Genomic DNA, 23,066 nt, shown 5'->3' on the forward strand with positions numbered 1-23,066 from the left:
CCAGAATGAAGCCTAGCTAATGGGGCATTCAGTAAATGTTTGTTAAATGCATGATTCTATAAACTTAAGACATAGGGAATCATCTGATGCTCTATGAAAGCAAAGTCCAGTTTCAGTTTGGCTTAAAGGGACTAGGGCCAAAGAGGAAGGGACAATAAATGAGGTTAAGTTAAAGTACAGTTATCCTATGTATAAAGTTGTAAGGCTTAGCCTGGAAATTGCTCTGAACATAGTTTCTATTTTACATACTCTGTTAAGAGTAATTAGAAAAATACTGTGAATCTGTTTCCAATGAAACAAATACATTCAGCAAAGTAGTACTACTATAAAAAATAAGACAGGATATTCTTTACTTTATCTTGTGAGTCTGTTTTAAAACTGTCTTTTTTACTCTTAAGCAGCAGTCATGCATGCATACCATAAAGTTTCTTGGTTTCTGTCATTGCTCTCTTTTTACTTTGATTATTTTGAAAGTAACACAATTATGAGACTAATTCTACCTTAGTAATTATGGACATTTAATATATAACAATTGAATAGTTTCCTAATGTTGAGTTTCTTAGGAGCACAATTGAGTGTATCTTTTTTTTATGTTCTTTTTGGTTTGGTCTCAACTCAAGTAAAAAAATTATCAGAACAATTTTTGCTCTTAGAACAAGAATGCAAATTTGACTCCTTACAAGTCAGGAATAAAATCTTAATATTATGTTTTTATATGATAGTAGCACTGGGGATACATGGTTCCTTTATTATTGGTTTTATTGTAGGTTTTTTGTTTGTTTGTTTAAGCTCAAAAAATTGTATTTCTTCTATTTATACTAGTCTAAAAACACTAAAAGAACATGGAGGCAGATACTGCAGATCTTCGAAGCAAGCTCAAAGAGATTGAAAAAGAGCGTCTAAAAGCTGCACAGTATGGTTTACAACTATTGGAGAGCCAAAGTGAATTGCAAAATCAATTAGATAAATGTCGTAATGAAATGATGACCATGACTGAGGTAAGACTGTGGATTCCTCTGTTTATGAGGTTGTGCTTAGCTATTGAAGGTTTATTTTGTCTAGCAGTAATTATTTTATTTTCTGAAGATCTAATTTCCTATCTATGCCATTTTCATTAAAGGTGAATAAGTTAATGAATTCCTGATATTCTTTCCAAAGCAGTGTGTTCTGAGTTTCAATTATGTTTACTCTATCTACCACAATTTGCCTACCATATTTATCACTAAGTTTTGTTTGTCCACACTCTACATAGGTGACCTCACTTATTTTGGAGCTTTGAATATCATCTAAATGCCCCCATAGTAGTTTAGCAACCTAAACTGTTTAATTAACAATTAATTAAGAGTTCAAGGGAGGAGCAATAGTCCTCCCTTGAACTCTTAATTAATCTATTCAATTGCCCACTTAAGAGTATCTCAAACTTGATATAAACAAACAGAATATTTAATTCCCTGTCTACTAATCAAACATTCTCTGTCTTTAGTTTATTTATTTAGTAAATTGAATGACATTCAATTGCTTGACCCAAAAATCTAGAAGTCTCACATTTAGTCCACAAATTCTTAGGGACATGATTTATAAAACATCTATCTTAGGTCACTGTCTTCTTTCTCCCAGCCTTCTAACCAGATTGCCTGCTCCATCATTGCCATTCAGATCATTCTTTCTCAACATAGAATCATTCTTTCTCATGGGAAAGCACAAGAGATCATGTCATCTCCTTTCTCAATCTGCATAAGGCTTTCAATTGTATTTACAAAAGACAGTCTGAGGGTTTATACATCCCTATGTGATTTGACTTCTGCTGGACTTTTGCAAACATAGGAAACTGCTTTTCCTTGTTCAGGCTATCCTAGTCTTGCCTTATGGGTTTATATGAGCTCTTTCCTCCTGCTTAGTTGTTCCTCACCCACTCTTCATAGATTGAATCCTCAATCTTCAGATTTCAGTTAAATGTCACTCATAGAGACCAGCCCTAACTAAAGTCGGCATCACTCACTCTTTGTGGGGGGAGTTCAGGGGGTATAGTTACCAGGGATTGCACTCAGGGGCACTTAAGCCACACCCCTAACCCTGTTTTGTATTTTATTTAGAGACAGGGTCTCACTGAGTTGCTTGGCACCTTGCCTTTGCTGAGGCTGGCTTTGAACTTGTGATCCTCCTGCCCCCCTCCTGAGCTGCCAGGATTACAGGTGTGCACCACTGCACCTGGTAGCATCACTCACTCTTAATTCTTTGCAGTACTTATTATCTCCAGGATTGCAAGGTCCTTAAGAATTTTGTCTTGTTCACTGCTATATTCTCTAGTGCTTTGCACACAAATATTTATTGAAAAAATGAATAAATCAGTTTAATTTAGTAAATCCTCAGTGGTATAAACTAAAATTAAAAATTATAAATATAGTACTTTTGGAGAAATAATGTTACTTGTTTTAGGTCTTTTTTCTAGTTTCATTTTATCTTATACTTTAAAGCTTCATGAAGGAGTTTGAACTAATACTTCTCTGTCAATGCCTTCTACAGGGTAGTGAAGCAATTACCATTTCTCTATCATGGACTTTACCATACACTAGGCCCCCTCCTTATTTCTAGTTTCACTTTTCTTAGTGTGAATTACCTCTGGACAACTGTAGTCTAAAAATATTACATAGAAAGTGCCATAACTAAATAATAAATTTTAAATTGCATGCCATTCTGAATAGTGTGAGGAAATCCGGTGCCATCCTACTTTATCCCACCTGCTCCACCTCACTTCCTCTCCTCACCTAGGCATAGTACAATGAGATATTTTGAGAGAGATCATATTCACATACTTTTATTACAGCATATTATTATAATAGTTATTAGTTATGTTACCAATCTCTAACTTGCCTAATTTAAAATTAAAACTCATCAAGATAAGTGTGTACATATGTATATATGGAGTTTGGTTCAACTTGTGGTTTCAGCTATCCACCCAGGGTCTTGGAACATCCCCTGCATATAAAATGCAAATGATATCTGATCGTGTGTGGAGCTCAGACACCTGAATGATCTGACTAGTTAAACAGTTATTCACTTCATGATGTTCTCTGCATCAGAACGTAGTATGTAAGCATGTGTCCTAATACTTTAAAAACCAATATAGACATTACTTCCTTCAGGAAGTGTATTCTGAGCTAGCACTTAGCAGTTACTGTGACTTAATGTAATTACTGAATTGTGTGTTTATTGTTCCTTTAGACATTGATCCTCCTTGAAGTCAGGCATCATTTTTTATATTTATCTGAGTTTCTCTGTTACCTGGCATATTTGCTGGGTTCTTAGTAAGTATGTGTGGAATAGATGGAAGGTTGAATGCCTAAGACCTTGTTTCTGGTCTTTTGTTACCAAAAGTCCCTTTACTTCATCCAAACTACTTGGATGGCTAGAATGGACATTACTGACAAATAGTCTAGCTTGTCTGGAACTAATCTGGTTTTAGACAGTAATGACTGGTAATGATGCATTTTCATTTCTCCTAGCGGGTTTTTTTTTTTTTTTCATGTAGCTTTCATTACATAAACAAATGTAGCAGTATAGGGCATATTTTTTTCAGGGCCTGAAGTAAGGACCAACTGTAAAGATGGTTTAGGTGGTAGAGCAAAGAGTATATCAATACAAAATTTTCGGTCTTACTGATGTTCTTAAATCACTTTAGCCAAAAGTTTGGCTTTTTTCCCAGTATCTTCTCTTACTTCTCATGTTGAATTCATCAGCCTGTTGTGGGGATTTGGCCAACAGAACCTTGATGTAGGCTACTGTGGCTCTAGTCCCCACCATCCCCTCTCCCCTAGACTGTTGTTGTAGCTTTCCAATCAGGCTTCTGCTTCTGCATGGCTGGTCACAGCATCATTTACATAGCTACACAGTGCTTCTGGTAGCTTTAATTCATCCAAACTACTTGGATGGCTAGAATGGACTGTTTATAAAACAAGGTAGGTCACTATTGGAGTGTCCTTGGAAGCTCTACTAGTCTCTTGTACAAGTTTGGATCATTCAGTGATATTTTACAGAAAGAAAATACCTTTTGATTTATAAAATTGTGATTTTTTTTTATACTTTAGATAGAAAAACTGAAAGGAGAGTTAGATGAAGCTAGGATTAGTGAAAAGCAGCTAAAGCACAAAGTAGACCACCAGAAGGAACTCCTGTCTCATAAATCGGAGGAAATACGGATGATGTCTGAGCGAGTCCACGAAAGCATGTCTTCAGAGATGCTGGCTCTTCAGGTTGAGCTGACTGAAATGGAAAGTGTGAAGGTAAATTTTATGGCATGTGTTTTCTTAGATTTTTAAATTTTTCTTTTGCATACATTTTATGTGTTTTTATAATAATTCTAATGAGCTAGTGTGGAGGAAGAAATGTTTTTTGACCTACTTTGATCTAACTATCCAAAAAATGTTTTATGTAGTTTAGGAGAATTACTTTATTTAAAAAAATAGTATTAGGTGACCTGATTAAATAAGGCAGACACAGTACCTTTAGATTAATGAAAGCTCTGAAAGGACATAGACATTTTCTGATCCTAGTTTGTGTCATAATATAAAATGTTAGTACAGTGGAAGTTGAAATTTGTGTGAACATAGATTTTTCATTTCAGACTATGAGTCATTAAAAATTAAAGCCCTGAATTCACAGTCAGAAAGAGCAGTCTCTAGAGACTTTTGTTTGGTTCCCTGCTGAAAAATTAAGTAATTTTTAAAATTTTAATAGGTATCTGACAACTTTGACAGGTTTTTGTAGTTTTAATTTGAATGTGAACCACTACAGATAAGTTAGCAGAGGAGCTGCTAAATGAAAGCATTTTCAAGAGAATTTTTTCTTTCGATTTCTGTTGAATAGAATGCTCTCAAGGAAGAAGTGAATGAACTACAGTACAGACAGGAACAACTAGCATGTCTTAGTACTAACTTAATGCACCAGGTAGACCGACTTAAAGAAGAAAAAGAAGAGTGGGAGAAAGAAGCAGTTTCATACTATAATGCCTTAGAGGTATTATGATTACAGTAGTATTGTTTCCAGTTTTTAAATTGTTTTCATGCTAATTTAATCTCTATTAGCTAAATTGTTTTCTTTTGAATTTAGAAAGCTCGTGTAGCAAATCAAGATCTGCAGGTGCAATTGGGCCAGGCCCTCCAGCAAGCCTTGGATCCCAATAGTAAGGGCAACTCTTTGTTTGCAGAGGTACTTACAAGTATTCTAATAATTGAATTGGGTAAACTATTGTTTCATTTAGTATAAGAACAATTAAACATATCAGTGTTTTCCAGGTAGAAGATCGAAGGGCGGCAATGGAACACCAGCTTATCAGTATGAAAGTCAAGTATCAGTCACTAAAGAAGCAAAATGCATTTAATAGAGAACAGATGCAAAGAACGAAGGTGTGGAATTACCGCTCTTAAATGTTTGTTAAATCTACTTCATATTAGCATTATATAGATAAATATATCACAAAATCCATCTTTTCCTTCAAGGGGTATTCTTTTATATTTTTTTCTAGAACTGCATGATTTTTTTAAAAATTAGAAATTCCAGGTAGATCATAAGATACTTTTATGTTTTCAAAAAGTTAATCTTGGGAAAACATTAGTGTGTTTAACAACTACTAATTGTTTATTTTAATGATCATTCACTAACCTTGCCAGGGAGGTGTAAATCTTTATAGAATAGGGAAAAGGAATTTAAAAGTGTTTGTTTCTCACTTATTCTGAGTCTTTCTGGGTTCCCGCATCAAATGAGACTAGATTTGCCATTTCTCACTTCTCATGAAGGCTTATTTTAGATGGAAATTTGAACTATTTAGGGTTTCCTTTTCTTGCAGCTCCTCAAAGCATGTTATTAACCCCTTTAATTTTAAGGGTTTTCTTGGTTGTTGCTGCACACAAATAAGAAGTAACAGAAAACCTTATGGCAATTAGAAAGATTCCAAGATTATAGCAGTCCTTAGAATTCCAATGTATGGTCTATTCTGCCTGATGTTCCTAAGGTGGTGTTTGGAAGAAAGTTTAGATTTTTTTTTTCAAGATGTCAGTTTTACCAGAGAAATGGGAAAGGTCACTGATTGAACTTGGAATTAGATGGACTGGATTGAAGCATAGTTGTCATTTGCTAGTTGTGTTACCTGGGACATATATTCTGAGAGCATCTAAAAGGCATATCTCATTTACAAAGTAGAGGTGATAGAACTTGCCTCTCAGAACTGTCTGGGGGTTAAAGTGTAGAAAAATACTCATATGGTACTTCCCATTCTTATCATTGTGAATATCATGTTTATGACTGAGCTGCTTAACAGTTTCCCCTACTTAAGTAAAGCTAATGGAGAATTTTGATAAATAGCTTTAACAGGAGTTAGTATAGGTGGTGAATAGCAGGCCACATTTGTCCAGGCTTACTTACCAGTTAAATGACACCCTCTGGACCACAGTCATGCTGTTCAATTTTGTATCACAAACTAGGTAAAACTATATTAAAGACTTCAGATATCATTAAAAAGTAGAAGTATTCCAAAGTTATGTCTACAACAAAACTAATTGATGTATATTTTCCAATTATTAGACTAGAAATAACTAATTAGTTTTCAAAACAAGTTCTAAATAGTATTAGTACAAAATACAAATTGTTCCAGAAATATGCTTATCAGAATATCTCAATTTTGTTGTGGTGGGGGGATTCTAGTTACAGATTGCTACATTGCTACAGATGAAAGGATCTCAAACTGAATTTGAGCAGCAGGAACGGTTGTTTTCCATGTTAGAGCAGAAGAACGGTGAAATAAAACATCTTTTAGGTAAAATTAGAAATCTGGAGAAATTTAAGGTACGTATAATATCTTGAAAAGATGTGGCTGGATTTTTATTTGAATATCTTAAATTTTCAGTTTAAATAGTTTTCTCATCGTATAATTAACTTTCAGTTTCAGTACATATTGACCCAATCTTTAAATGATTTTTTTCTTGTCTCTGCTTTTCAGTATTATTGACCATGCTTCTTTTACTAAAGCAAAGACAAACCAATCTATTCTATTTTTGTTGTTATTATCTGGTTATTATTTGTAAGTACCTATATCTTTAGTGTACAACTCAGTGAGTTTTAACATATATATGTTTATACATACACACACACACATATTTATATCTGTATATGTATATTCTTATAATTACTATCAGATTACATAAAATATTCCTAGCACTCCAGAAAAGCCCCATTGAAATGAAGTGCTCCCACCTCCTAACTTTGTGTCAACATTATGTGAACATTCTGTTGAACTTCATATAAATTGAATCATGTAATATATATACCCTTGTTTCTGTCTTCTGCTCAGTGTTATGTCAGTGAGAATTCTTGCCTGAATGTCATCAGTAATTATTTTTTAGTGCTATCTGTTCCATTATTTTTAGAGCTTTGTCAATTCAACATTGTATATCCACTGGAATTTATGGATGTCTTTAATAAATTCTAATAAATTTATTTTATTTTGCAATTAGTGCAACCTTCCAGGAAAGTGAAAGTACTCCTACATGCCTTTGACTCAGAGCTCCCTATTTCTTATTTGTACACTTGATTTATAACTTTTTCTGTTTTTATATGTTTTTTTCTTAAACTTTGAGAGTGAGTTCCAAACCAGATGTCCTTTTACCCCTAAGCACCATGATGTTATTGGAGATATAAGCAAATGGTCAAAATTACAAATTAACATTGATATGCATTGAACCATGCTATTAACCAAGCTACTTTTTACATTTTGCCAGTTATCATTGATACCCTGTTATGGTTTAGATATGAGATGTCCTTCAAAAGCTCTTGTGTTAGTGCAAGAATTTTTAGAGGAGAAATGTTTGGATTATGAGAGCTTTAACCTGATCCGTGGATTGATCCACTTATATGGATTAACTGAGTAGTAACTTTAGGCATGTAGAGTGTGACTATAGGAGTTAAGTTACTGGAGGGGTGATTGGAATTTTGTCCCTGGTGAGCAGAGAGCTCTCTCTCTCTGCCTCCTGATTACCATTTTCTAAGCTACTTTCCTCCCCCATACCCTTTCACTATGATATTCTACCTCACCTTGGGCCCAGAGCAATAGAGTTGGCCATCTGTGGATTGAGACCTGAAACCATGAACCCCAAGTAAACTTCTCCTTACATTGTTCTTGTTAGAACTTTTGGTCACAGAGACAAAAAAAAAAAAAAAAAAGCTGATGAAAACATACCCTAAGCAAATTTTAAAAGAAAAAAAATCTAGTGTTTTCAATTCTAGGGCCTAATCCAAGGTTGCATGTTTTACCATGAAGTCTCTTCAGTCTTCCTTAATCTGGAACAGTTTCTCTTTCTTTATTTTGACATTTTTGAAGAAAAATTTGTTTATATGACTTTATCTCTGTTTCTTCTAAAAACTATTAAAAGTATTATAATTTTAGCTAAATTTGCAGTGTGTCACTTGGCAGGTATATGTAGTTTATCCCTGGGGCTTTGTGCTATACTTTGAAAATTGTGACCTTAAATTAGGAGGATTTTTAAATGTGCAATCTCTGAAATTCTTTGCAAGTTTTTAAACATCTGCTTTTTTTTTCCAGTAAAGAAAATATTCAAAGAATGACTCAGAATATTTAAAGCCTGGATACCAAAAATAACCTCAAGAATCTCCTCTCTTTTTCCTATTTTTCCATTGTATAGCTTTGTCATACCAGAATTCAACCCAAAAAGCATTTGCTTCTCTCATTCTAAAAGCCAGGAGAGTGAAATCCTAAGACAGGTATAGTTGGAGTCAGAGATATGAGTGTGAGTTAGATCTGGATTCACAATCTAGCTCTTGATTTACTTGCCGGTAGTACCTTGAGCCACTTTTCTTACCTGAGGAAGGACTGGTGGTTCTTGTACCTACTGCACTCAGGTAAGTGGGTTGATCTTTGAAGAGTATTTGTCAAAGGATGAGAGATTAACATGTGGCTGCTGCCACTGTTAATAAGCATACAGTAACCTAATTTGTTGTGTAAGTAATAAGAATTTTTCTTTCTTTAGAATTTATATGAAAGTATGGATTCAAAACCTTCAGGCAACTCTGGTGCTCTGGAAGATAACACCTATTATACAGATTTACTTCAGCTAAAGCTTGAGAATTTAAAGTAGGTGTCTGGGTTGGCAGATGGAAGATAAAGACTTTTTATTTATTTTAATAGATGGTATTCATATAATAACAAATTTTTAAGTTCAAATTGCCAAAAGAAATTTCCATAGTAAAGAAAGTCAACAACATGTCTTTGTGTAATACATGAGTTTTATGCAAGATTTAATAAATACTAATTACTGAAGAATACTTTCAGTAAATAATTTGTGTTTAGCTTTTTAGATTGGTAAGTAAAAAGGACTTTCATATAGAAAATATTCTTATAATCCAAATTTTTCAAGAATAAGTATCTCATAACTTAAAGGGAATTTATGCATGAATCACCTTGGAATAATGTATGAATTTTGGCAGCGGAGGATGCTATTGTTAAACTTTAATTATTTGTTGTTTCTTTGTTACTAGAAATCCCAAAGAAATATATTTTTAACCAAGTGTTCAAATATAAAATTAAAGATTCATCCCACTAAGTTATTCACAAAATTATATATTAACATTCCTTGGTTCTTCTTTTCTGTTACTGTAGCAAAGAAAATGAAAGCAGCAAAAGTGAATTGTCCATACAGCAGAGGAAAGCATTGTTTGAGAGCCAGCGGGCCCTGGATATCGAGCGAAAACTTTTTGCAAATGAAAGATGCCTTCAGCTTGCAGAAAGTGAAAATATGAAACAGAGCTAAGCTAGATGAATTAAAGCTGAAGTATGAACCTGAAGGTATGCAAGTTTCCTATGTTTTTGTCTTTTAAGTCTTAAGTAGCTCTGAGAAAGTGTATCAACATTTTTTTCAAACTATAGCTTTTAGCAAATCTCATTACAAACCAATTTTTCGGTTATCAATCTGTAGTTAATAAGGGAAATTTACAGCTGAAAAATTCAAAGGGAACTAGGTATGCATGAATGTGATATATGGCTTTTTAGGATGTCTAGGCTTCATCATACTGACACTTGAGGCTTATCCACTTAAAATCATAGCATGCTGTCATACCGAAAAGTTAAATAAGCAGCTAATGTTGGAAGTTATGCTAATTCAGATTATTTATAGAAGATCTAAACACAGTTTAGGTTTAAGTGCTTGTGATTATTCTTCCACCGATGAAAGTCTGAGGAGGCATTGCAGGATTCAGACTCCTTTTGTGTTTGTCTGCCACCATCCCATTGAGCAGAGTTGATTTATGTGGTCTTGCTGTCACAGCAAGGCAAGATTGAGAAAATTCAATCTTGATTCTCAGGGACCATGTTCCAACTAAATATTGGGAATTCTATATTTTTTATTGACATATAATAATTGGATATTTATTATGTTTCTATTGATATATACATTGTGTAATGATTAAATGAAGGTAATTAGCATGTGATCACCTTAAATATTCATTCTTCATTGAGAACACTCAACTTCTACAAAATCAACCTAGTTTGGATTCCACAGATGAATAGGAATGTGTAGTGTTTGCCTTTTTGTGCCTGACTTATTTCATTTAACACAAGATCCTTAGTTCATTCAAGTTGTCACAAATGACAGGATTTCATACCTTTTTTATGAATACATAGTATTCCATTACTTATACATATCACATTTTCTTTCTCCATTTATGGGAGTTCAGATATCTGGAAACACACACACACACACACACACACACACACACACACCTAGTATTGGGATTTCTGGGTCACATGTTAATTCTATTTTTAATTTTTGAGAAACTTCCATACTATTTTCCATAATGACTACTAATTTATAGACCTACTCACAGTATATGAGAGTTCTCCTTTCTCCATATCCTCACCAGAATTTCTTTTTTTTTTCTTTTGGATAATATTTATTCTAACTTGGGTGAAATAGTTTCTCATTGTGGTTTTAATTTGCATTTTTCCTGATGTTTAGTGATACAGTGGTGTTGAGAATTTTTTCGTAAACCTCTGTATTCTTAGAAAAATGTCTGTTCAGGTTTTTTGCCCATTTTTAAAATCAGATTATATGAAGGGTTTTTGCTATTGAGTTCTTTTAGTTCCTTATAGATACTACATAGTAATGCTTTGTCAGCTGTATAATTTGCAAGCAATTTCTTCTATTCTGTAGTTTTTCTTCACTTTGTTGATTGTTTTCTTTGTTATAGAAATTTTTTAGTTTGATATTATCTGGTTTGCTTATTTTTGCTTTTGTTTCTCCTGCTTTTGAGGGATTGTCTAAAAAAACCTTTGCCCAGACCGAGGTCATGTAGCATTTCCCAATGTTTTCTTTAAGTAATTTTATAGATTTCAGTTGACTTTTGTATATGATAAGAGAGAAGTCTGGCACAAAAAGACAAACACTACACGATCCTATTCATCTGTGAAATTTAAAAAAGGTTGATTTTGTAGAAGTTGAGAATGTTCTCAATGAAGAAACAATGAATATTCATGGTTCTACATGTGGAGATCCAGTTTTCTCCACCATTTATTAAAGGACTGTCCTTTCCCCAGTATGTGTTCTGAGCTCCATTGTTCTCTTCACTGTTTTTGTGCCCGTACCATGCTATTTTGGTCAGTTTAGCACTGTAGTATATTTTGAAGTCAGGTACTAGCATTGTTCCAGTTTTGTTCTTTCTGCTCTTTAACTATTTGAAATTTTATTGTTTAAGACAGGTTAGGATTATTTTTTTCTTTTTCTGTAAAGAAAATTATGGAATTTTGATGAGGATTGCATTGAATTTGTAGATTGCTTTGGGTAGAATGAATATTTTAACAATATTAATTCTAGTTCATGAATATGAGATATCTTGCCATGTTTTTCTGTCTTTTCAGTTTTCACCAGTGTTTTATGGTTTTCACTGTAGAGCTCATTCATCTCCTTGATTAAATTTTTTCCTAGGTATTTTATTTCACTTTTTTTAAAAAAACATAGCTTTTATAAATGGGATTACTTTCTTTATTTCTTTTTCAGATAATTTGCTATTGTTGAATGGAAACACTACTGACTTTTATATATTGGCTTTAGTATCTTATATCCTTACTGTATTTATTAGTTCTAATAGTTTTTAAGTAGAGTATTCAGAATTTTCTGTAAAAGATTGTATTATCTGAAACAGGGACGGTTTCCTTTACAATTCGGCTGCCTATTATTTCTTCCTTTTATCTAATTTCTCTGGTTAGGACTTCAAGTTCTGTGTTGAGTCATAACAGTGAATGCTGGTGGCATCCTTGTCTTGTTCCAGATCCTAAAGGAAACACTTTAATTTTGACCCTGTTGAGTATGATGTCTGTGGGTTTATCATCTATGGCCTTTAATATACTGAGATGTGTTCCTTCTATGCCTAATTTATTCAGAGTTTTTATTTAAAAAGGATGTTAAGTTTTGTCAATTTTTTTTCTATTGAAATGATCATATGGTGTTTGCCCTTTTGTCTGTAATGTGATATATCAGCTTGTTGATTTGTGTTTTAAGCCATTCTTAGATCCTAGGGTTAATTCCATTTGATCGTGGTATTTAATTATTTTGATATGCTGTTGCCTTCTGCTCTCCAGAAATTTTTTTTCAGGTTTTCCAATTTGTTTGTATTTACTAGTTCTTAAAATTCTTTGTTTCTGTGGGGTCAGTTTATGTTTCCTTTTTCACCTCTGATTTTTTAAAATTTATTTGAGTTTTTTTTTTTGTTGTTGTTGTTGTTTTTGTCTGGCTAAAGACTTATTCATTTTGTTTATCTTTTCAAAAACCAATTCTTCATTTATCTTTTATTTTCTTTCTTTCTTTATTTATTTTTTTATTTTTTCCTCTATTTTGGTTATTTGTGCTCTGATCCTTACCATTTCTTCCTTCTACTAATTTTGGTCTTATTTTTTTTCTTATTTTTTTCTAGTTTATTGAGATGAGACATTGAGATCTTCCTTCTTTTAAAAAAAAATTAAATTGTTTTTGAACCTTTATTTTGTTTATATGCAGGGCTGAGGATTGAACCCAGCGCATCTCACGTGGTAGGCAAGCACTCCACCACTAAGCTGTTCTCTTCCTTCTGTTTTTGAAGTAGGAGTTTATTGCTATAAATTTCCTTCTTAGAACTGCTTTTGCTGAAAGCATAAAGTTTTGGCATATTTGGTATATTTTCATTTTTACTTGTGAAAAGAAATATTTAAATTTATCTTTTAATTTCCTCATTGACTTATTGGTTGCTTCTAAGTATGTTTAATTTTTACATCTTTGTACAGTTTCTGATGTTCTCTTTTGTGGCCTGACATGATACCCTTGAGAACATTTCATGTGCAGTTGAGAGGAATGTGCTGCAGCTGGTGCATGGAAAGGTCTGTAACTTCTGTTAGCTCTATTTGGTCTAGAGTACAGTTTAAATCTTATGTTTCTCTGCTGGTTTTCTGGCTAGATGCTCTTCCATTGCTAGAAGTGGGCTGTTAAAGTACCTTATCACTGCAAAAAAATTGCTGCCTATCGCTCTACGTTTAATAATGCTTGCTTTATGTATTTAGACATATATTTACAATTGTTGTATACTCTTTTTGTTTGTTTGTTCTGTAATGGCCTTGTCTCCTCAGTTTTTGACTTGAAGCATATTTTATTTAAGTATAACCACTCCTACTCTCTTTTGGTTTCCATTTGAATGGAATATCTTTTTCCATTTGTTCACTCTCTGTCTATATTCCTTACGAGTGAGTGTCTTGTAGGCAGCAGAGTCAGATTTGGGTACTCTCATGTAATTACTTGTTTTCTGGTTGTTTTGTACATCTTTGTTCTGATCTTCCTGTCTTCCTTTGTTAAGTGATTTTTTTCCTATCAGCATGTTTTGATCCCATGGTTTTTATTTTCAGTGTATCTATTTAAGGTTTTTGCTCTGTGATTACCATGAGGCTTTCACAGAACATCTTATAATTACAACAGGTTATTTTGAGCTGCAACAACTTAATTTCAAAAGCAAAAAAGAAAAAAAAGCCTTCTACTCTTCAACTCCATTTCTCTCCCATATTTTGAGTTTTTGATGTTAAAATTTACATCTTTTTATATTACATATCCCTTAGCAGATTACTGTATTTGTATTAGTATTGTCCTTTAGGCTTCTTACTAAGGATATAAATGGTTTACATCCCCTAGTTCCCGTGTTATTTTGGATTTATCTGAATGCTCACTTTTACCTGTGGGTTTTTATACCTTCAGATGTTTTCATATTAGACATTCTCATCTTTTTTTTTTTCTCTTTGCATTTGAAGAACTCCCTTCAGCCTTTCTTATAAGATAGGTCTGTTGCCATGAGTGCATTCAGGTTTTGTCTGGGAAGGTCTGTCTTCCCTTTACTTCTGAAGAAGCTTTGGTGGGTACATTATTCTTGGTTGGCAGATGTTTTTCCTTCAGCAGTTTGGATATCATCTCATTCCCTTATGCCCTTTGGGTTTTTGCTGAGAAGTCCACCAGTCATATTGGAATTCCCTTCTGTGTCACTTGCTTCTTTCTTTCCTCTTGCTGCTTTCAAGTCCTCTTTGTCTTTGACCTTTGAGAGTTATTTGGGTTGAATCTGATTGGCAACCTTTGATTATCCTGTAATTGGGTGTTTGTATCTTAGATTTGGAAAGTTTTCTGTTGTATTTTTGAATAAACTTAATTCTAACCTTTTGTCATTCTCTAGATCCTCTTGGACACCAATGACATAGATTTGCTGTTTTAATGGTGTCCCAGAGATCTCATGAGTTTTCTTCATTCCTTCTCATTCTTTTTTCTCCTCTGTTTTCAAATAGCCTGTTATCAAGCTCACTAATTCTTTCCTCTTCTTGATCAGTTCTGCTATTAATGCCCACCAGTGGCTTTTTTATTTCATTTATTTATCAGCTCCAGAATTTGATTTTTAAAAATTATTTCAATCTGTTAAATGTCTCCTTATAAAATTTTCTTAATTGGTCCTCTGTTTTCTTGAAGTTTCTTGAGTTTTTTTTTTAAACCAGATATTTTAAATTCTTTGTCTGCCAAATCATGCATATGAATGTCTTGGGTTTATCTTTGGCAATATGTTTTGTTCATTTGATAAGGACATCTTTCCTTGGCTCTTCTTAGTCCTTGTAACATATATCTTTGTCTCTGCATTGATGAATTAGGTATCTCTTCCTTTTTTTTTTTTTTTTTTTTTTGCAGTCTGGACTTGTTTGTGACTATTCTACTCCAGTAGGCTTGTTTAGACATTTTTAGCAGACTGCCTATGGTATTCCATTTCAGCATTAGAGGGCACCCTGAGCTCAGGTTAGATGCAGGTTTTTTGACAACTCTGCTGCTGGTGCAGTTTCCAACCTGGATGGACCCATGGGAGATTCATGGAGTACACTCAAGGCATGTGGGAGAGCCAGTCAGGCTCTTGAGTCCAGAGGATCTATGAACCCCGCCTCCAGCAGTAAACATTTCTAAACATTCTGTCTGCTAGCATGTCTCCTCTGGCAGGGATGGAGGGCCAGTGCCAAGTTCTGTGTGCTAGTTCGAGCCCTACTTCTCCTTCCTTCTAGCTGGTCTCAGGAGCATCCCACGGAGTATTATCAGTGCTTGCTGTGAGCCCATGCAGTGAGACTCCCACAGAGGGACTCTGGTGGTGAGGAAGTCAAATATCTGTTTCTTGCTTACTTTTTTCAGTGTACACACTGAGTTCTGGGGGCTTTCTGCAAGTGGTACCATGAAAGCTTGGGGACAAGGAGTTACAGTAACAGGGAACCTTTCCCCTTGTGGGCTTCACAGTCTAACTTACCTGTTCTGGTTTTCTGAGTTCTTGTGAATGTATTTTTGTGGCATATAGTTATTTAGCTTGGTCGTTCTGAAGGGGATTTATCACTGGAGATTTCTACCCGACCTCTTCTCTTACTCTAGCCTTTAAGGAAAAATGTTTGGACAGTTATTAGAGCAAGTCACATCACTGAGAAAAAATAGCCCAATACAACCTCTGCCTCTTGTATACTACAAAAAATGAACTTTACTATGTATAAATTTTAAAATAAAAGGCCAAATGTAAAGAAGTCCATGAATGTGATGGTCCTAACTCCCTCCCCTCCCCAAAAGGTATTGTCAACATGTATTAGGTTAAGGATTCTCAACGGGTTTCTGCCCCCACCCTGTTGACAGGCTGAACTCTGTTCATTGTGGTCAATAGTGTGGAAAATGTCAACAATGAAAAGTTTTTTATATTGTTTTAAAAGACTTCTCTTTCTTTTGTCCTTTTTCTCTTCCCTGATCCTAGTAAGCTCCTGTGAGTAAAAATTACCCATTAGGAATTTCAGGGGTAGTGTGCTGAACTGAACACAGCAAAGGGACAGGAGGATGGGTTAGTAAATCCAGATGATCTGGGTTTCAAAGGAGCAGCAAGGGATATCCAATATTTAGAGTTTGACTTGTTCTTTTCATTTAATCCTTGTAACAGACAAAGCAAAGTAAGTATTTTTAATCCACATTTTGCAGATTTAGAAACCTTAAAATGTAGGATGATTAAATACTTTCCTAAGGTCATCCAGCTGCTAAGTGCCAGACTTGGTCCTAAACTCCCTGTTTGCCACTGCATCTTTATCTCCATGGCACCAAGGTCTCCCTTAGGAACCATCTCCCCTTAGAATTCTTTATCAAAATACCACAAGAGAACATTTTATTCATTCCTAGAATTCCTGTATTGAGTTCCCAAGGAAAAATTTATGGTCAAAATAACCTATAAAAGCTTTAATTAATGCAGTCTATGAAAAAGACAGAAAAAGAAATAGATTTCAGTGAGGTGATGAGTGGATTTTGAAAGAATAGAAAAAAGGAAAAGACTTTATGTATAACTGCTCTCCCTTGGTCTGTCTTTTGTTCATTGACTGGATTTTTCTAATGGTTTTCATTCTCAGAGAAAATCGAAGTTCCTATACTCAAAAAGAGGCGGGAGGTGCTACCTCTGGATGTGACCCCTGCTGAAGACGAATGTGCCAGTGGTGCTGCCGGGGAAGGAACTTCTAGATTCCCACCTCACAAGGAGACACAGTCCTGTCCTAACCCTTCAGAAGGTGACTTGCAGTTAGAAAAGTCAGGGTCTGCAAACACTCCCACTGCCCCTCTCTCTCCTCACAAAAATCTGCCCGTGGATGTGCAGCCAAAGAAGGAGAAGAAATGTGTGAAGCTTGCTCAAGCCTTAAATGAAAGAAGTGAGAACACGCCTGGCTCTCTCAGGTCAGTGTCCTCTTTTCAAGGCAGCCAGCAGCCCTCCCTTTCTCTCCCTTATCGCTGCATGAGCTATGCTCTTTGTCTCTTTATCTGTCTTCTCAATATTGCATGCAGTCTAATGCCCCAGTTTCATCTGCCCGCCTTCAACTTCTCTAAAACTTTGAGAAAGACAAAAATGATTGCAAGGGGAAAGGACTCCTGAAGAAGGGAGTCATTAGAAAGCCACACATCTCTCTTGTTGGTTTGAATAAATGTGCTATTACTTTTCTCCTGGTAAAGGAGTAGCCATGAAGGAACAATCAACTTACCTTCTCAAAGGTTTTCCAGTAGTCTGAAGACAGTTTAGTTAAGAAAATGTAGGTGAAGTTTTCTATGGCTTTTGATGATGTTTATACCAGTCCTTCAGACATTACTTTTAATTATTTTGACATTTTTAAATATCAAAGGTAATTTGTTTCCATTTTTTCTAAAACATCAATTTCTGCATAATTGAATTTGTGACTTAAAAGAGAAAGTGTCAGATATGTGTATCTGAAGGACCAGTTGAAGGGCCTTGTCCTTTAAAAGGAATAGAAGTGAGAAGGTAAGAGCAAGTGAACAGAGGGAAGAGGATGTAACTGGCTGCAGCTGGAGTTCTGGGCATGCACAGCAGGATCTGGGTAGGATAAACAGAAGTGAGTGAGGGAAATGGAGGGGAAATCAAGATGAAGGTTGTGTAATGCAATGGCAGGTATATTAAAAATAAATACTTTTAGACATGTAAAATTCAAACTTATTTCTGTGAAAGTAGCCAGCTTGGGTTGTCTCCAATGAAATGAGATTTTTAAGGTGCTACTCTGGCTACTTTGTTCTTAGAAAGAAGGGAACAGAGTCAGGCATTTTCTGTGTGCATTTGATCGAAAAAGTAAAACAGTCCATCATATGTAAAAGAACTTCCTTGTATGTTTTATCTGATTTTTCTTTAAATTTTCAGTGCTACTAAATGTACTCAACAATGATAAAACTCTAGCTGCTGTTGTTATTGTAAGGAAGACTAATTAATTATTTCCTTCCTTGAGTTTTTTGTATAATGTTGTAAGTCACAGAAAATAAGAGCTTGATATTCTTGAGGAAATGACAAATGGATGCTACCTGACAGTACCCATAGCGCTAACTGCTGTGAGGCGAGTTCCGCAGGCCGTGCATGTGTGTGTGTTGCTCATATGACCACTGCGGGTTTGTGTGGCTCACGGTGTGTGGCCTGTATGGTCTTCCAGAGGTGGATTTCCAGAACCAATCAGTGCATATCTTGCCAGCTATGTTGCCTTCATTTCTTCTTCTGCCCTTTTGTGCTTGAAAAAAATATTGCTTCAATGTATCTAATTAAATTGTTTGACTCAAATTGCATATTGGAAACTATTTGCCTTGCTAGTTAAACAAAAACAAATAAAATACCACAAAACACTTGATTTTTTTTTGTGTGTGTGTGAGTCCTTCTGCTCACTGCAGACATTTCCAACCTTGTGTCTTGCATGCTTAACTTAGATACACAATCTGAAGATGATTTTATAACAAAAGTGGCTTTTATTGGAAACTTCACTGTTGCATGCTTTATAAATTTAATTGATGCTCTTCTTTAAAGTGTTCCCAGGCCTATTTTATTATCTCCCCACTGTTTATATTTTTCTTTAACTATTCTCCTAGTTGAAACTCAGTTTGAGTGTGTTTTCATTGTCTGAGACAGACATCTGTGCAGCCAGGATCCCATGGTGTTTTCATCTTGTGCATGGGCCTTTTGTGTGTCATGTTATCTTTAAAATACTGCTCCAGCATTTCAATTTTTGTGTTATGTGTACTTATCATGATAGATATCTCATCAGATTTAATTCTTTAATCTAGGCCTTAACAGGCCTTTTTTATCAACCTTAACATATTTACTAGACATTTAAAAATTAAGTCTATTGATAAGAATAATTCCTTTCAAGAGTCATTTAGTATTTTAATGGTACTGGAGTCAACTAATTTTTTTTTCTTATTAAAAAAAATAGCACCATTCCTCCTTAGAGGCTCAATATATTACGGGTTTGTTTCTCTATTTTTTTCCCTAACTACATTTGAATTCAGAGTGGATGCTTTAATGCCTGTAGGTTAGCCGCTGAGTCAATGCTTCAAACAGACGTTAATGAAGGGAAAGAACCTGCAAGCAAATTGGAAAAAGAACCTTGTAAGAAATCACACCCTATTGTATACGTGTCCTCCAAATCCACTCCGGAGACCCAGTGTCCTCAGCAGTAAGGACTTCTCTCTGATCAGAGGGAGGTACTACTTGCCCTGAGGTTACTGAGGAGTTTAGTTAAGAGCCAGAGTGGTGCCAGAGTTCGAAATACTCAAGTCTCCTCATTGTATCAAGAGCCGGCATTTCCATGCTTCTCAACCAGGCTTTCAATTTTGATTGTGATTCTAAGGAGAGTTTCTTAAGTGATGACCCTTCATGGATCTTCTGTGATTCACACTGAATAAACTGTTAACGGAAGGAAGACTATACTTAATTTAAATCTACATGCAGTGTAGTGTCTGGATTTTTTTCAAGTGAAGTGAATATTTTAACCTACCTTCAGAGCCATATATTCAGAGAATGAACTAATATACTGTTATATTTTCGTATGTAATCTTTTTATGAACTTAGTTTTTCATTATATTGTAAAAATTGGAAATTTGATTTGAAAATATATATTATAGATTTTGTCAGTGTTTAAAGCACCTATATGTATCTTTATTTATATTCACTTTATGACTGAAGCATATGAGACAAATAATTTTTAAATATAAAATAAAATTGCAACAATTTCTCCTCTTTGTGTTTTCTTATTCTGTGTGGATAACAGGATATTATCAAAAAAGAATAAAGGTGTGGTCAAAAAAAGAAACTTCAGGGATTCTCAATTCCTTGATACCTATGATCTTACATATAAATATATGTATTTTATATATAACTTTATATTTTGTGAATATATACCTATATATTAAAAAGATTTAATGCTAAACTTTCTAAATGAATATAGATTGGTTCATAGCAATTTCATGTATATTTTCTATAGATGGATGAATTAGGGTTCTTCCATGTACATATACCTACATATTTTCACATTCATTCATATTCACAAGCATTTCTGAATCCAGTGTGCTGAATTAGAAATGTTTCATTTAGTAAATTAAGTCTGAATAGAAATCTAGGAGCAACACCACAAAGGGTTTGGGAAATGTTTTTTACAAAGAGACTTGCACAAATATTTAAAGAAATTAAGCAGCCAATTGAAGGTTGAAGAACTGGGCCAACAAGGTAATCTCATACATTGAGGCTCTGCCTTAATCCCTAGAAACTGAGGCAATTCTGTTGATCTTGAGTCTTCTAGGAATATATTGAAAAATCACTGCTGTAGATGATGGGAAACAAATAATGGATATAAGCAAAATAGTGTCCTCAATTTATTTTAGTAAAAGCTTTGCGAAGTCATAATGGAAAATGGATTTAGAAAAAGCTAAGAATGGAGGCCAGAAATGGCAAGGTTTGTCATTGGATAGTACAGTTAAATACACAATCAGACTGAGGCGGTAGGTCAGTAATATAAAATGAGAGTTGGATTCAAGATACAGTTTAAAAGGAGCAGAATGGTCAGTAAGTGTTGAAAATGAGATGTGGGACTCAGATATTAGTGGATAAATGGTGGTGGTAATAGAATGTAGGAGTTGAGGGATTCAGTTCTGGTGGACACTTTTACTCAAGTACATGCAGGGAGCTGGGCAAAATGGTGCACACCTATAATCCCAGCTGCTCAGGAAGCTAAGGCAGCAGGATTATAAGACACCGTCTCAAAAATTAAAGGAGCTTGGGATGTACCTCAGTGGTAGAGCACCCATAGTGTGTATGGTTTGCAAAAGTAAGTTTTTTTATTGAAACTTAATTTTGAAAGGAAAATGTGAACTAACATATATATAGCCTTGTTCTAACAGGCACATTTCTCCCTCATCATTACTCCAAAAAGTAGCCTTGGTTTATTCACTATTAGACAGAACCTGGAGTACAGATGGCAAAACTATTTTGCCTCCTTGAGAAAGGTGTTAGTAGGAGGGAGCTAATGTTTCATTTGCTAGATATTTTATGTTCTGCTTCTCTTAGCATAATAATAAGATTGTAGCATTCTAGGATATCTGAACCCAAATCTCAACTTCTCAGCATAAAGTTAGATTTGGGCAACTTTGTCTCTGGGAACAGTTGCTTTGGGTATTGCTTTTTTTTTAATAGTTGTAAGTAGACGCATTACATTTATTTTATTTGTTTATGTGGTACTGAGGATCAAACTCAGCACCTCCTCACGTGCTAGGCAAGCATTCTACCACTGAACTATAACCACAGCTCCTATGTATTGCTTATTTAATATTTTATTTTTTATAATTATTTATAATATATAGATCCATAATCTATCCTTGTGTATGACTTACTTTTTCTCCCCTTTTATGTAGACAATATAGGTAGACTTTTCACCTCCTTTCTTAGATTAAAAATAGAATACTGAGAGATGTCAGAGAAAAATGGTGTATAGGGAGCTTCAATGGACCACCTGTTCCTCTATAAAATTAGCCAATTAACTAAGGAATTGTAGAAAGCATAATGTGACTGTAGGAACTCTGGAGATTGATCAAGAGTGTATAGCAGTGAAGGAACAGTCAAGGAAAAAATCAGCCTGAGTGTCGGCATTGAAGGAGATCTCTGATGATCACTACCAAATATAAGTAGCAATTATACAGCACACGCTTAAACCACCAGTGGGGTCAAATAATCACAAAGAAAATACTTTTAAAGATGAATTTTAAATACTTAAGATGAATGAAAGTGAAAATGTAATAGAACTTAGAAGGAGATGTAGCAAAGTCAGAAGGACTCAGCAGGAAATTTATGGCTGTAAATTCCTGTGTTTAAAAAGGATCTCAGGCCAATAACTCAACTTTAAGGAATTAGAAAAAAGAAGATTGAATCCAAAGCTAGGAGGAAAGAAAAAATCAGAGTGACAATACAAAAATAATAAGATGTATGGAAACAAAACATTCATTCTTTGAAAAAAAATCAATAAAATTGGCAGACTCAATTAGACAAACCAAGGGAAAAGAAGAAAAGACTCTAATTGATGAAATTAGAAATGAAATTGGGACAATACTAACCATTTTATAGACATAAAAATCATAAAAGAATACTGTAAACAGTTATTAATTAGATATACCAATGAAGTTGTCAAATTCCTAGAAAAACTACCAAAATCTAAGAAGAAACAAAATTATAATATGACATAACAAAAAAGAGATTGTAACAGTCAATAGTTTAAATAATAATTTTAAAAATAAATAATATTTTTTAAAAAAACTTTCAGAATAAGATTCTGGGACCTACTGGCTTCACCAGCAAACTCAAATGTTTTCCAAACGTTGCCAAAAAAGTAGAAGATCATTTCCTAACTCATTCTTTTAGGAGAGTATTAGCCTTATACCAAAACCAAACAAAAACTTTAGAAGAAAACTATAGACCAATATCAATGATGACTGTGGCTGCAGAACTCTGTAAGGTAAAGGAATAGATACCATGGCTATCAGGGCTTGCATCTGAATTGCCCCCCAAAGGCTCATGGGTTGAAGACTGTCCCCAGTGCAGATGTGGCTCTTTGGGGAAGTAATTGGATCGGGAGAATTCTGACCTTCTATATGGGTTAATCCATAAATCCATAGCTGAATGGGTTATTGGACAGTGGTGGGACCTAGTTGCAGGGA

The 23,066-nt window shown here is 34.5% G+C and overlaps 1 pseudogene; it reads left to right on the forward strand.

The window, feature by feature from the left end:
* The first annotated feature begins 842 nt into the window (after positions 1-842).
* On the forward strand, positions 843-19,544 carry LOC144252817 (protein Spindly-like; annotated as a pseudogene).
* The last annotated feature ends 3,522 nt before the right edge of the window (positions 19,545-23,066 follow it).

This window comes from Urocitellus parryii, unplaced genomic scaffold (assembly GCF_045843805.1).
Source record: "Urocitellus parryii isolate mUroPar1 unplaced genomic scaffold, mUroPar1.hap1 Scaffold_60, whole genome shotgun sequence".
NCBI classification, from domain to species: Eukaryota; Metazoa; Chordata; class Mammalia; order Rodentia; family Sciuridae; genus Urocitellus; species Urocitellus parryii.